This window comes from Procambarus clarkii, chromosome 11 (assembly GCF_040958095.1).
Source record: "Procambarus clarkii isolate CNS0578487 chromosome 11, FALCON_Pclarkii_2.0, whole genome shotgun sequence".
Classification (NCBI taxonomy): domain Eukaryota; kingdom Metazoa; phylum Arthropoda; class Malacostraca; order Decapoda; family Cambaridae; genus Procambarus; species Procambarus clarkii.
In genome coordinates, this window is record NC_091160.1 from 35829773 (window position 1) to 35843328 (window position 13556).

The 13556-nt window shown below is 37.3% G+C and overlaps 1 protein-coding gene across 1 annotated transcript in view; it reads left to right on the plus strand.

Annotated features, from left to right (window-relative positions):
• LOC123758288 (uncharacterized) overlaps positions 1 to 13556 on the plus strand; it is a 296794-nt gene that overhangs the window by 116832 nt on the left and 166406 nt on the right. The window lies entirely within an intron of this gene.

The following is a 13556-nucleotide window of genomic DNA, read 5'->3' on the forward strand; positions in this document are numbered from 1 at the left end:
CAACATTGGGTGTTTCATATCTCCAGCAGATTTAAGACAGTCAAGGAGCTGGGTACCCAGCTATATTGGCATTTCCTTAAATGAGCTTGCAGGCACTGCAGCTAAGGAGGCTCTCTGCACTTGCCCTATTTCCCGCAAATTTCTTCCTTATTCCGACTTCTACCCGGTCATTCATTTCTCAATCCTTGCCCATTGGCAGGGTTGTTGATCTTCTGTTGCTGGTAACAAACTGTGAGATGAGAAAATCTATAGGAGCTGTTATGAGGAGTTGAACATATGCGGTGGGTGTTCCTACACACACACGCTCTAGCAATTAGACCACAACATGATATAAAGAGTGCAACTTGGAGTTCTACTGAACACACAAGAGTTTCCTAAGGCTTCTGCTATAGCTGGACCAGGATTTTCACACAATCGTCCCATGCACTCTTGCTCTATCATCTAGGAATGTTCTACCTCTGACACTCCTCTTTCAATACACAGAGAGTAATCACACTAACATGACTGCATTAATGAGAAAATCCGTAGAAGCCATGATGGGGGGGTCTTTAAGGTAGACTGTCCCCTTGGCCCTCTGCCCACCACCATAACTGGCAGTGGGAAATGACTTTGGCAGGGTTACGTATCGGATATATGTGTTTAGCCCACAAGCACATAATGGATCACCGCTCTGCTTCTTATTGTCCGAACAGCATTGTCCCACTTACGGTCATGCATATCTTTATTGAATGTCCTGACATCCAGGACATGCATGTGTCTTGCTGCCTGACTATCCCTTGCGGTCATTTGTCCCTCAATAGAATTCTTGGTGAATCAGATACCTTTGATATCACTCACCTTATGCGCTTTTGTTCTCATATTGGCATCCTTGATGATATATAGTGCTTTTTGAACATCATGTAACTATGTTGGTGCTACATAGTCTTCCCGGCCTGGCATCTTCTTTTGATAATTACTTACTTGCATGTGGGGGATAACCATGCACATCAGAATTACCAACTCAACAACATTATCTTGTAGTAGATTGATGAAGAGAAGAACCTTGGAGTCAGACTCCACCAATCGCTGAAAATTGCACAGCAAGTGGTAGCTGCAGTTAAAAAATGCCAACTGAACCCTAGAAATATACAAATGAACGTTTGACTTCAAGGTAAAGAAGGTAGTTATTCAGCTGTATAAATCTCTGGTGCACGCCCACTTGGATTATTATACTCAAGCATGTAGATCTCATCTTCAGAAAGACATGTTTGCTTTGGAGAAAGTCCAATGCTTGACGACAAAAATCATTTTAGAAACAAATTGACTTTCATACCAGGAGCAGTTGAGGACCACAGGGCTAACAACACTGGAGACTAGACACAACAAGGCTGATCTCATCGAAACTATTAAAAAAATGAAGAATTTAGAGGATATTGATTCAGACAACTTCTTTAACAGGGTCAAACGTAATACAGAGAAAAAACAACGGTTTCAAGCTCAAGCCACAATGTAGGACAGAAAACAAGATATATTTTTTCATCCATAGGGTTATAAAAACATAAGATTGCCTATCCCCAAATCCATAAAGGCCAAAACACTGGTGAATTTCAAAACCCAGCTTGATAAAATCATCAGAACAACTGGGGAACCTTTGACAAACTGATATCTTCCTGTTGTTGTCGAGGCCACTAGAGAGTTAAGTGGCTCTCATGTAAATTTCCCAGGTAATGCACATGTAGAACTAATGAGAGAACTGAACAAATCCACAAGGGCCGTGACGAGGATTCGAACCTGCGTCCTGCGAACTGTTTTATGACAGGACGATATGTTTGTTTCAGGGCTTTACTGTCATCATTTATGATTTGTTTACCTTTTTGTTTATACGTTTTGGTTTGCCCTTGTTTCTTGTAGCCTTTTTTTTTTTTTTTGGTTAGGATTATATATTATTCCTTGCTCCTTGTGCCTCTTTAGAGGGGCTGGTTCTGATCTCTGGTCCACAGTAGACTTAAAAGGCCTCGTACGGGCCTGGCATGGATTAAATTGGGAGGAGCCTGCAGGTAGTACGCATCAAGGAGCCTCCAAGGACTCGCCAGACAGAGACATTTCATTACATTCACTGCTGGTTTTAACTATTTTACAAGTTATATTTAAATTTATATTTAAATTACATGGGTACCTCGGTTTAAGAACTTAATCAGTTCCTGGAGACGGTTTGTAACCCGAAAATTTGTAAACCGAAGTGAATTTCCCTATAAGAAATAATGGGAAATTAATTAATCCGTTCCTGACTCCCCAAAAACTTCACTTCAAAGTAAATTTTATACCTAATTCACCCAAATCTTCTCTACAAAAGTATGTTCAAGTTTATACTTACCCCTTGCTGTTGACTCCTGTTGGCGTATGGAAGATAGTGAGGAGGGGGAGGAGGAGAGGTGTTACTGTTTGGAAGGGGAGTCCCCTTCCATTATAATATCAGGCAGTGAAGATTTCTCTGGAGTGCATTCTCTGGCACGTTTTGCCTGCATACCACTAGGTCCTGGTTGTGGCTCACTGCTTGATTTTCTTACTTTTCTCACAAGAAAAACGCTCCATTGAAGATTGTTTTTCCCTTCTTTGCAACATTTGTCTGTAGTGAGGTATCACATTGTCATTAAAAAGATTAATGCAATGGCCTACTACAGCTTTATCTGGGTGATTCTTTTCAGCAAAACTTTGCAGTCCTTCCCATACTGAACACATTTTCTTAATTAATGAGGAAGGGACATTCTCTACTACCTCCTCTTCCTCCCTTGAAGATTTGTTGTACTGCCTAGCTGGTTTAACAACATGAGTACCATTTTCATGCTTACGAATGATCTCTTGTTTTTCCTCTATAGTCATTCTCACATGTGATTTCTTGCCTTGAACTTTACCACTGGCTTTCTTTGGACTCATGGCGAGATATATAATAACAACTTTTATGCTCAAATGGCCAAAAAACTGTAAATTCTTGTGAAAAATTCAGGCAGGATAGTCACTGGGCACGGGACACTGGTAAACTGAGGCGCGATTGCCATGCCACCACGCACTAGGTCAGCCGTACAGTATTCATATCAACAAACTCGTATCCCAATGCAAAGTTCGTATCCCAATTCAAATTTTCCAAACAAATCGGTCTCGTAACCCGAAAAGTTCGTAAACAGGGACGTTCGTAACCCAAGGTATCACTGTATATGGATAGCAAGTCTTGATGATGAAGCATATTATATAGTAAGTCTTGATAGCTTGATCCTTGGTATGTCTATATGTGTCAGCAAGGACCTCCTTGTTATGATAATTAACCAGATCCCAGATGATATACCGCAAATATCAAACCAGAATTTGAATAATATAATAATAAGGTCATTGTTTCCTTTTTATTATTGATATAGTAGATTTTTTTTTTCTTAACTTGGTCTTAAATGTTGCATAACTAGTTAGGTAATTTTTTTTTATAATAAACATGGATGATGGTGGTTGTTGAAGGTGCTGAGTGACAATGTAACTAGGGTTTATTGGGTATATTTAAAGTTTTATATAATTATAGTTAACTAGGTTTTGTATGATACCAGTTAACAAGGTCTTATATGACACCAGTTAACAAGGTCTTGTATGACTCTAGCTAACAAAGTCTTGTATGACACCAGTTAACAAGGTCTTGTATGACACCAGTAAACAAGATCTTGTATGACATCAGTTAACACTTTCGTGCTCTGGGCCCCCAAGTGCCCCACCAACCCAGGTGGGTTTGGGCGTTCTGCAGGAGCGCGAGGGAGAGCACGGTAAATTCTGAAATGTGTATACTCTTTTCAACTTTGTCACCTCAATTCTCGTCCTAAGATATTCGATTTGGTATCAATGTGTTCGCAATAGAATTATTTACAGGACTAAATGCATATAAACTCCAAAAGCCCAGCTTACCATCCGCAATAAACAGAGAAAGAGAGAGAAAGTTATCCGAGAGTGCTCAAGAGCGATAAAATGTTTAAACTCTTTTCAGTATTGTCACCTCAATTCTCGTCCTAGGTCTTTCATTTTGGTATCAATGTGTTCGCAATAGAAATCCCAACAAGAGTATATGCATATACAGCAATGTCAAAAACAGGAGTGATTTCCACCTGCCGACGTGATGAAAACAGGCCGCAGTTACCAGAAAGAGAGTGCTGCGCCACCCCAAGCCACCTCTCATTACATTAGAGAGCGCGGTAATTCTGAAAAGTGTATACTCTTTTCAACTTTGTCATCTCAATTCTCATCCTAGGTTTTTCAGTTTGGAATCAATGTGTTTGCAATAGAATTCTCTACAGGACTAAATGAATATAAATCCCAAAAGCCCAGTGAGAAAGTGAGAGCGTCTTACCTGGGAGCGCGCAAGAGCTCTCTCTTCACTTCACTCTCTTCACTTTGGACATCTAAATTCCCATCCTAGGTCTTTCATTTCGGTATCATTGTGTTCGCAATAGAATTCCCTATAGGAGTATATGTAAATATAAAGTCCAAAAGCCCGGCATACCACCCACAGCAAACAGAGAAAGTGATGGAGCGTTACCCCGTGAGTGCTAATAAAGAGAAATAAAATGGGAATACTGTTTTCAACTTTGTTACTTCAATTCTGGTCCTAGGTCTTTCATTTTGGTTTCATTGTATTCGCAATGAAATTCCCTACAAGGGTATATGCATATAATGTCCAAAACCATGGCAAAACCTTCTCGAAACACTGAGGACTCAATGCTGATTCCTCGCCAAACATCCATCTAGTAAACGGAGGACTCAATGCTGAGTTATCACCGAGCGAAAGTGATAAATTATTAGTTAAACTAACAAGGTCTTGTTTGACACCAGTTAACAAGGACTTGTATGACACCAGTTAACAAGGTCTTGTATGACACCAGTTAATCAGGTCTTTTATGACAACAGGTGACAAGGTCTTGTATGACACCAATTGACAAGGTCTTGTATGATACCATTTAACAAGTCTTGTATGACACCAGTTAATGAGGTCTTTTATGACAGCAGTTAAGGTCTTGTATGACACCAGTTAATGAGGTCTTGTATGACACTAGTTAATGAGGTCTTGTATGACACCAGTTAACAAGGTCTTGTATGACACCAGTTAATAAGGTCTTGTATGACACCAGTTAATAAAGTCTTGTATGACACCAGTTAATAAAGTCTTGTATGACACCAGGTTAACAAGGTCTTGTAAGAACACTATTTAAGTAGGTCTTGTATAATGCCAGTTAAACAGGTCTAGTAAGGTACCAGTTAAGCAGGTCTAGTAAGGTACCAGTTAAGCAGGTCAGGTAAGGTACCAGTTAAGCAGGTCTGGTAAGGTACCAGTTAAGCAGGTCTAGTAAGGTACCAGTTAAGCAGGTCTGGTAAGGTACCAGTTAAGCAGGTCCTGTAAAATACCAGTTAAGCAGGTTTAGTAAGGTACCAGTTAAGCAGGTCCTGTAAGATACTAGTTAAACAGGTCTAGTAAGGTACCAGTTAAGCAGGTCTTGTAGGATACCAGTTAAGCAGGTTCTGTAAGATACCAGTTAAGCAGGTCTTTTAGGATTCCAGTTAAGCAGGTTCTGTAAGATACCAGTTAAGCAGGTCTTGTAGGATACCAGTTAAGCAGGTCTTGTAGGATACCAGTTAAGCAGGTTCTGTAAGATACCAGCTAAGCAGGTCCTGTAGGATACTAGTTAACCAGGTTCTGTAAGATACCAGTTAAGCAGGTCCTGTAGGATACCAGTTAAGCAGGTTCTGTACGATACCAGTTAAGCAGGTCTTGTAGGATACCAGCTAAGCAGGTTCTGTAAGATACCAGTTAAGCAGGTTCTGTAGGATACCAGTTAAGCAGGTTCTGTAAGATACCAGTTAAGTAGGTCTTGTAGGATACCAGTTAAGCAGGTCTTGTATAATACCTGTTAAGCAGATCATATCTGACATAAGTTGCCTTATACTCTAATAACTATTATCATTGAAAAGAGATTCGGAAAATATCATTTTCACAATTGGTTGAGGATGACGCTTTGAAGCAAATGCAGTCTGGAATAATGTATTAACATATTCTAAGAGTTAATCACGTTGATGGTGTGTTTTCGACCTACACTTTACACACAGATAGTACCATTGATAATAACACATACACACACACACACACACACACACACACACATGCATAGACACACACAGATCAGATTGTGACACAGATCAGTCACAAAAAATGTTCTTTGGGCAGTGACCTTACACATCCCTCTCCCTTTCACTGGCCTATTCTGCCTCAGTTAACTCATGGTGGTTACATACATTTTTTCCACCGCAAGTGTTTCATGAAAAAAAGGGTTTATTACCCTTCTCACCAGAGTTTTATAGAATCCCTCACCAAGGTTTTCTCTCCCCCACTCCCCCGTCCCCATATTCCTATAACTGTGGGTATAACAAGTGTCTTTCCCATGGTTAACAGTTCTTTCATTAACACATAAACATGACACTTCATATATGAAATTTTGATTAGTTGACGGACAATTTTTTCATCCCAAAATTAATGGGAAGTTAGATATAGTGATAGAAGATAGTATGTGTTTACTTTATTAATTTTAACCGTACTCCACAGTTCTGCTAGATGTACAGTATAACTATATATATCCAGTTTCCTGCATTCTCACTAAAGCCCATCGTATTGCTGGGATAAGTATTCAGGATTTTTTTTTTTTTTTTTTTTTAGAAGCGATCATTTTTTCCTTATTTAATTCTGTAAATATGTACAGTACCATTTTTATACGTGAATGTGCTTATGAATTTTTTTTTTTTACTCAATGTTAAGTGTTTGCCGCTTTGTCACCTGTGGATGTTCTCATGGCACAAGTACTCAAAGGTAGGAATTACGTACAGTTAGCTGTAATTTTCAATGTTATTTGTAATGTATTTATTACTAAAAATATACACAAAATTTTGTTATTATTTTCCATTTGTGGTTTATGAGTTAATTGTGTATTTGTGCAAAGATTTTGCTTAAGTTATATTTAACTTCCGTTTCAGTTCATAAGACTGTTATAGTCATATAGTGTGAAGCAACCTGTATGATAGATCTTCAATAAATTTTTATTAAGGGTTAGAATGAAAGAATCTATTTAGACTTATTACCGTTGCCCATTTCGCTTTGCGCCTTAATTTGGATAAACTGAATATAGTCTATGCAGAGAATTATTAACAATAACATGACTGAAAATTGGCAACCCATTTCTCGTAAAAAAGGAAAGCGACACTATTTCGGTCTGTCTTGGACCAAAAAAGGGTCCAGGATAGACTAAAATGTTGTCACTTTCTTTTCCTTGCAAATGTGTGTGGATTGGGTTATTAATAGTCTGTTAAATTTCAAGTGCAATGCACTTGAATAAGCGTTTAAACATTTGTTGAACATTTAACAAGTATTAAATTTCAATTGATGAGTTGAACATAATTCTGCTTGTCTTGGTATTTACTTCTTTGAAGCCTTATATACAATATGTTCATGGTCTCCAGAAATAATATGCTACATCTATAACTTCTTGTTTTATTAAATGGAAATTGAGACTATAATTTAGAGAGCAGTACGTATTCTTATTGACTTATTTAATGTGAATAAATTTAAGAGTAATTATGAAGTTTCTTATATACTGAAATATTGCAGTGTTTGCTGCATAGAAAATACAAATAATAATAAATAATTTTCTTCAAATAAAAATAGTACAGTACACTTTGTCCTTTTTTTTTTTTTTAATATTTAGGACATTTCTGGGTTGGTTTGCTCAGTAGGTCTCCAGTACTGTAAGGACTTATACCACCGAGACTTCCATATGCTACTAGACACCTTGACTTGAGCGACCGACTGGAAAACAGAACCAGAATCTGGTTCACTTTGAGGCAAGGGGAAGATGGGAATCAGAGAAAATCGTCCTCATTTAGTGAACCAGAATCTAATTCAATTATTAAGGCTAGGGGAAGATCGATGGTACAGTGGTTAGAGTACCAATGCTGATGATGCGGAGACCCTGTTCGGCCTGGGTTCGGAGAAACTCTGTCAAAAGCCTTGTTTAGGTTCAGATAGATGCAGTCAACCCAGCCATCTCTTTCATGTAAAATCTCTGTGGCTCTTTCATGGAACTGAGTAATTCGTTATAAAGGATCATTCAGATCGAAAACCAAAATCTGTCTGTTATTATATAATTTTTTCTTCAGGTATTTTACCCATTTAGTTTTAATTATTTTTTCCCAAATTTGACTATTACACTTGTCATGTGTAATTACCATGACAATTACATTAAGTGTCATGTATCATTACCTCAGTGTGGTTACAGGATGAGAGCTACGCTCGTGGGGTCCCTTCTTCCCAGTACTCTTTGTTATATAATTCTTCGAAATTACTGACAATTTTGGCCTCCACCACCTTCTCACCTAGCTTGTTCCAACCGTCTACCACTCTGTTTGTGAAAGTGAATTTTCTTATAGTTCCTCGGCAGCTTTGTTTAGTTAGTTTAAATCTATGATCTCTTGTTCTTGAAGTTCTAGGTCTCAGGAATTCTTCCCTATCAATTTTATCGATTCCCGTTAGTATTTTGTACATAGTGATCATATTGCCACTTTTACTTCTATCTTCTAGTTTTGGCATACTTAATGCCTCTAACCTCTCCTCGTAGCTCTTGTCCTTCAGTTCTGGGAGCCACTTAGTGACATGTGGCAACACCTTGGTGCAAACCCTATTTCTTTTTGACGTTTATGCAGTACGTTATGCCCTTTTTACTATAACTATTGGGCTGACTGCATGGCTGGCCACCCCAGGCAACCCATGAGGTCCGCACAATCTAAACACATTTTGTGTTATATAAATATTTATTTTTTAGTTCTGTATGTATTAAATTATTATATAATACATTTATACTTGTTTGGCAACTCTCAATACGTCCAAGGCTCACATGTGGAGGGATATCTCTGAGTGACTCGGAGATTGTTGGATAGAGCAGGTCTGTGCTTGGTATTCTCTGTCAGTGATATACCACACCTAGTGATGCTGCTAACTCAGCACTTGTCCAGGGTGTAGCAGGATCATCACAAGACATCAGGGATGTCTAAGGCATAGCGGGAACATTATGAAATATTAGTGATGTTGCCTTAGCAACATCACTAATATCTTCACCTGTACAACACTCTCCAGACATTATAATGAGAATTTCTATTATTGTAATTTGTCATATAACAAATAAACATTGTGACATGTATTAATAATGTATTTGCACTTAATTTCATGCAAATAGCAATCCACCTGTACTTGCGTGTTTTTTTGGTGGAGGGGGAAGTTTCTGAAAATTATTTTTCCGTTGTTTGACGTGTGATTTTCTTGAAATTAAACCACATTTCAGGATGCAGCCTAACCAATATTTGTGAAAGTGGAAGAAAATTTAGCAATATCTACCTCATCTACTGGTGCTCAATTCATTGATTTCATTTTACTTTCACTATTCAACTAAAACGATTGTACATCTTTAAAAACTCTAACCTTTGTTATTTATGAACTTATTTTTATTAATTTTACATATGTTCTTCATATGTAGATCTGCAATTTGAAAAGAAGAAATTTTAATTTTAAAAATTATATGTTGAGTTACGGATTTTTAAAAGTGTAGTTTTTGTGCAAAATGATGGGTCTCGTTTAACTATATTGTTCAGCAACTAAATGGTTTTATGTAATATCCTCTTCCAGAATATTACTTTGGACTTTATTCATCTAGTAAAATACAATATTTTAAATATCAATTAAGAGATTGTATAATTGAATTTTTTAAAATATTGCCTTTTATCCATTTCCTTTTGGGTTACAATGCTGACACTTGGGCTGGAGGTTCATCTTATAGGCTACATTTTGTAAATAAAGTTTTATAAAAATTGGAAGTGTTTGAATGTTACCCATAAGAATGAATGTGATTCAAGCCTCTTAAAAACTGTAAATTTATTGTTGTAATATTTACCACTAAAGCTATGTAATTTAACACATTACAGTAATCTGTCCCATTTAGCATTAAGTACAGAATCACTTTAGAAAACTATGCATCATTTACTAAATTTCATAGAAAAAAATTACATTTATATAAATATAACATCTCATAGTTGTACTTATCATCCTATAAATGTACTAATTAAAACATTTGCATTACATGTAATCTTAAGGTTTGCTTGAAACACAACACATGATTAGTGGCTTTACAAAATTCATATCCTGTGTAAGTTTTATATACATACTGTATTAAATAATAATAATATTGAAAATCATTTTGAGGCGATGTAGTCACTGGAACCCACAGTCTGGTGAATCCCAGACACCTGCCCTAACATGGGTTCGAGTCAGGAATTCCTTTGCAGTCCCCGTGGCATAGTGGTAAGACACTCGTCTGGCGTTTCGCGAGCGCTTTGGCCTGGGTTCGTATCCTGGCCAAGGAGAATTTACTGGGCACCAATCCTTAACTGTAGCCTCTGTTTACCAAACAGTAAAATGGGTACCTGGTTGTTAAAGGATTTAGTGGGTCGTATTCCGAGGAAAATTAGGAATAAGGACTTCCCCAAAAAGCTATGTGTGCTAGTGGCTGTACAAGAATGTAAGAACTCTTGTATATATATAAATAAATAAAATAAATAAAATAATAAACTGTGATTTTTGGGGGGAATAATAATAATATTTGATTCCGGGAGCATTTATGCACCAGAATTTTAGAAAGGCAACTAGATTAAGAGGTGGTAATTCCCCATCAATACTAGACTTAGTACTCACAAGGAAGGAAAAATAAATATTTGTGATACAATATGTGATACAATATTGACACCTGTTGTCAAGAGCATGATTACAATAATGATAAAGTACCCTAGTTGGCAAAGCATGTTCAAGTAATAACCTTTAATCAACATAGAATCTGTTATCAACATTGATTCATCATTGACTCTAATTGTTTATGTATATGAGTTGGGTGACAAGACTCAAAGACTTTAGCAGTTTTTTATGCTAATTTAATATAGTCTTAATAACTGCAATTGGTTGTTGGAAATGTAATGGCGTGTCATGATTGTCAAGACAAAACCTGGAGTAGAAAGCTTGAGTGAGGCGGTGATAGAAAGCTTGGATGTGGGGCGAGAGCATGGAGCTCAAATGCGGGGCAAAATCTGGAGACTCAAGTACAGCCAGAATCTGGTTGTTTGCTCTGTAGTGAGGCTGAAGCATCTTGTGAAAGTGGGAACTAGACTCGTTATTTTCCCAGATTTGCCAAGGGAGTTAAGTGTGTTATCAAGTATGATATTGTGGAGTGCAGAGTGGAAACTTTAAAATTGGATCACGAGAAAGGAAAGTATGTGGCACTTAGGAGCACTTCAGAGATATTGAGTGGGGACTATAAGCTGCAGGAAATTATTCTCAATAAAATTTATGCAAAATTTTTAGATATGTACGAAGGGTGTTTATGAGTATGTTCTACAGTAATGAGAGACAATTAAAAAAGGTACATACTACATATTACATAAATATTACAGGGCATACTGGAAAGCCATGGAGGAAACGTAGATGCAAGGAAACATTAAAGGAATTCATAAACTTAACAAATGTGCCAGCAATATAAACAAGCTTGAAATTTGTACAGTATAGGATGATACGGGCTATAGGGAACAAAACTTTGAAAAGTGATTGTGGAAAAGAGTGAGAGAGATCGTAACATTTGTTTTGGGTGGACTCATTTAATAATTAAAGTGCTGGTCTGGCCAAACCTTAGAGAGATGAACCAGGCCTCAAAGACTACCCTTGCCTACTGGGAACCATGACCAGAATTTAACTCTCTGCAAGGCATGGGGATCAGAGATAACCTCATACTGTACCAAGAAATGACCCCTACTAGAAAGTATAAGCACAACAAAAGCTACTGCTTGAAGAAAATTACAGAACAATTTTTGGCCGTAGTGCATAGGAGCAAAAAGCAACATTACAGAGGAACCTCGTGTGGTGAGCAGCCCCATCTACGAGCATTTCAGGTAATGAACGAGCGACTTGCAAAAAATTTGTCTCGATTGAAGTGCTTCTGTTCGATTAATGAGAAAATTACGGGGTGCTTCCTAGCATTCCTGCTGTTTCTCGCAAATTCTTGGACGCCTCCGACGACATTATTATTATTGTTTTATCGCACAGGACAAGCATCCCTCTGCATTTATTTGTGTTTTTGTGGTTTTGTGACTACAGTTTGTAACCCACGATGTTGCCAAAGAAGCTGCTTCCTAAAGATAGTGTTGTCAAGAGGAAGAAAGACACAATTACTATAGATTTGAATAACAAAAATTGCCCAACTCAGAGATGGATTCTCCTTCCCACACTGTAACCATTCTCCTCCTCCCCACCTCCCCATCGTCTCCCTCAAGCCAGCAACGACTCTTCATAAGGTAAAGGACAATTGAAAACAGTAAAACAAAACATTTATAATAATTACATGTATTATAATTACATTATAAAATTTCATATTTATGTTTTTTGGGGGTGGAACGTAATAATTTTATTTCCATTATTTTAAATGGGGAAATTCGTTTCGCAAGACGAGCATTTCACATGATGAGCTCAGTGCTGGAATGGATTAAATTTGTTAATCGAGGCTCCTCTGTATTTGTAAGAGAACAGGTTGGCTCATCATGCAACAACAAATTGTTTAGTTATGCTCAACATGTGGCAGAATACTGTTTACTTATGCTCAACATGTGGCAGAATACTGTTTACTTATGCTCAACATGTGGCAACACACTGTTTAGTTATGCTCAACATGGAACCACATTGTTTAGTTATGCTCAACATATAGCAACACTGTTTAGTTAAGCTCAACATGTGGCAACATACTGTTAGTTATGCTGAACATGTGGCAACACTGTTTAGTTAAGCTCAACATGTGGCAACATACTGTTAGTTATGCTCAACATGGAACCACATTGTTTAGTTATGCTCAACATACAGCAACACTGTTTAGTTAAGCTCAACATGTGGCAACATACTGTTAGTTATGCTCAACATGTGGCAACACACTGTTTAGTTATGCTCAACATGTGGCAACACACTTTTTAGTTATGCTCAACATGTGGCAACACTGTTTAGTTATGCTCAACATGTGGCAACACACTGTTTAGTTATGTTCAACATGTGGCAACACACTGTTTAGTTATGTTCAACATGTGGCAACACACTGTTTAGTTATGTTCAACATGTGGCAACACACTGTTTAGTTATGTTCAACATGTGGCAACACACTGTTTAGTTATGTTCAACATGTGGTAATGCACTGTTTAGTTATGTTCAACATGTGGCAACACATTGCTCTAAATATGGTAACACACTGTAACATACGCAAGTCTGAAAACTGTATGTATCTTTACTAAGAGGAAGATGTAACAGTAGTTCTTTAAATATTATATATCTGAAAATAATTTATACTGTATTTGATTAAATATTTCCTGAAAGTTTTTGTTAATGCCTGAAAACCATTTGTAGTTATTTTGTTGTCAGTATTTTTTTTATCAAGTGTACG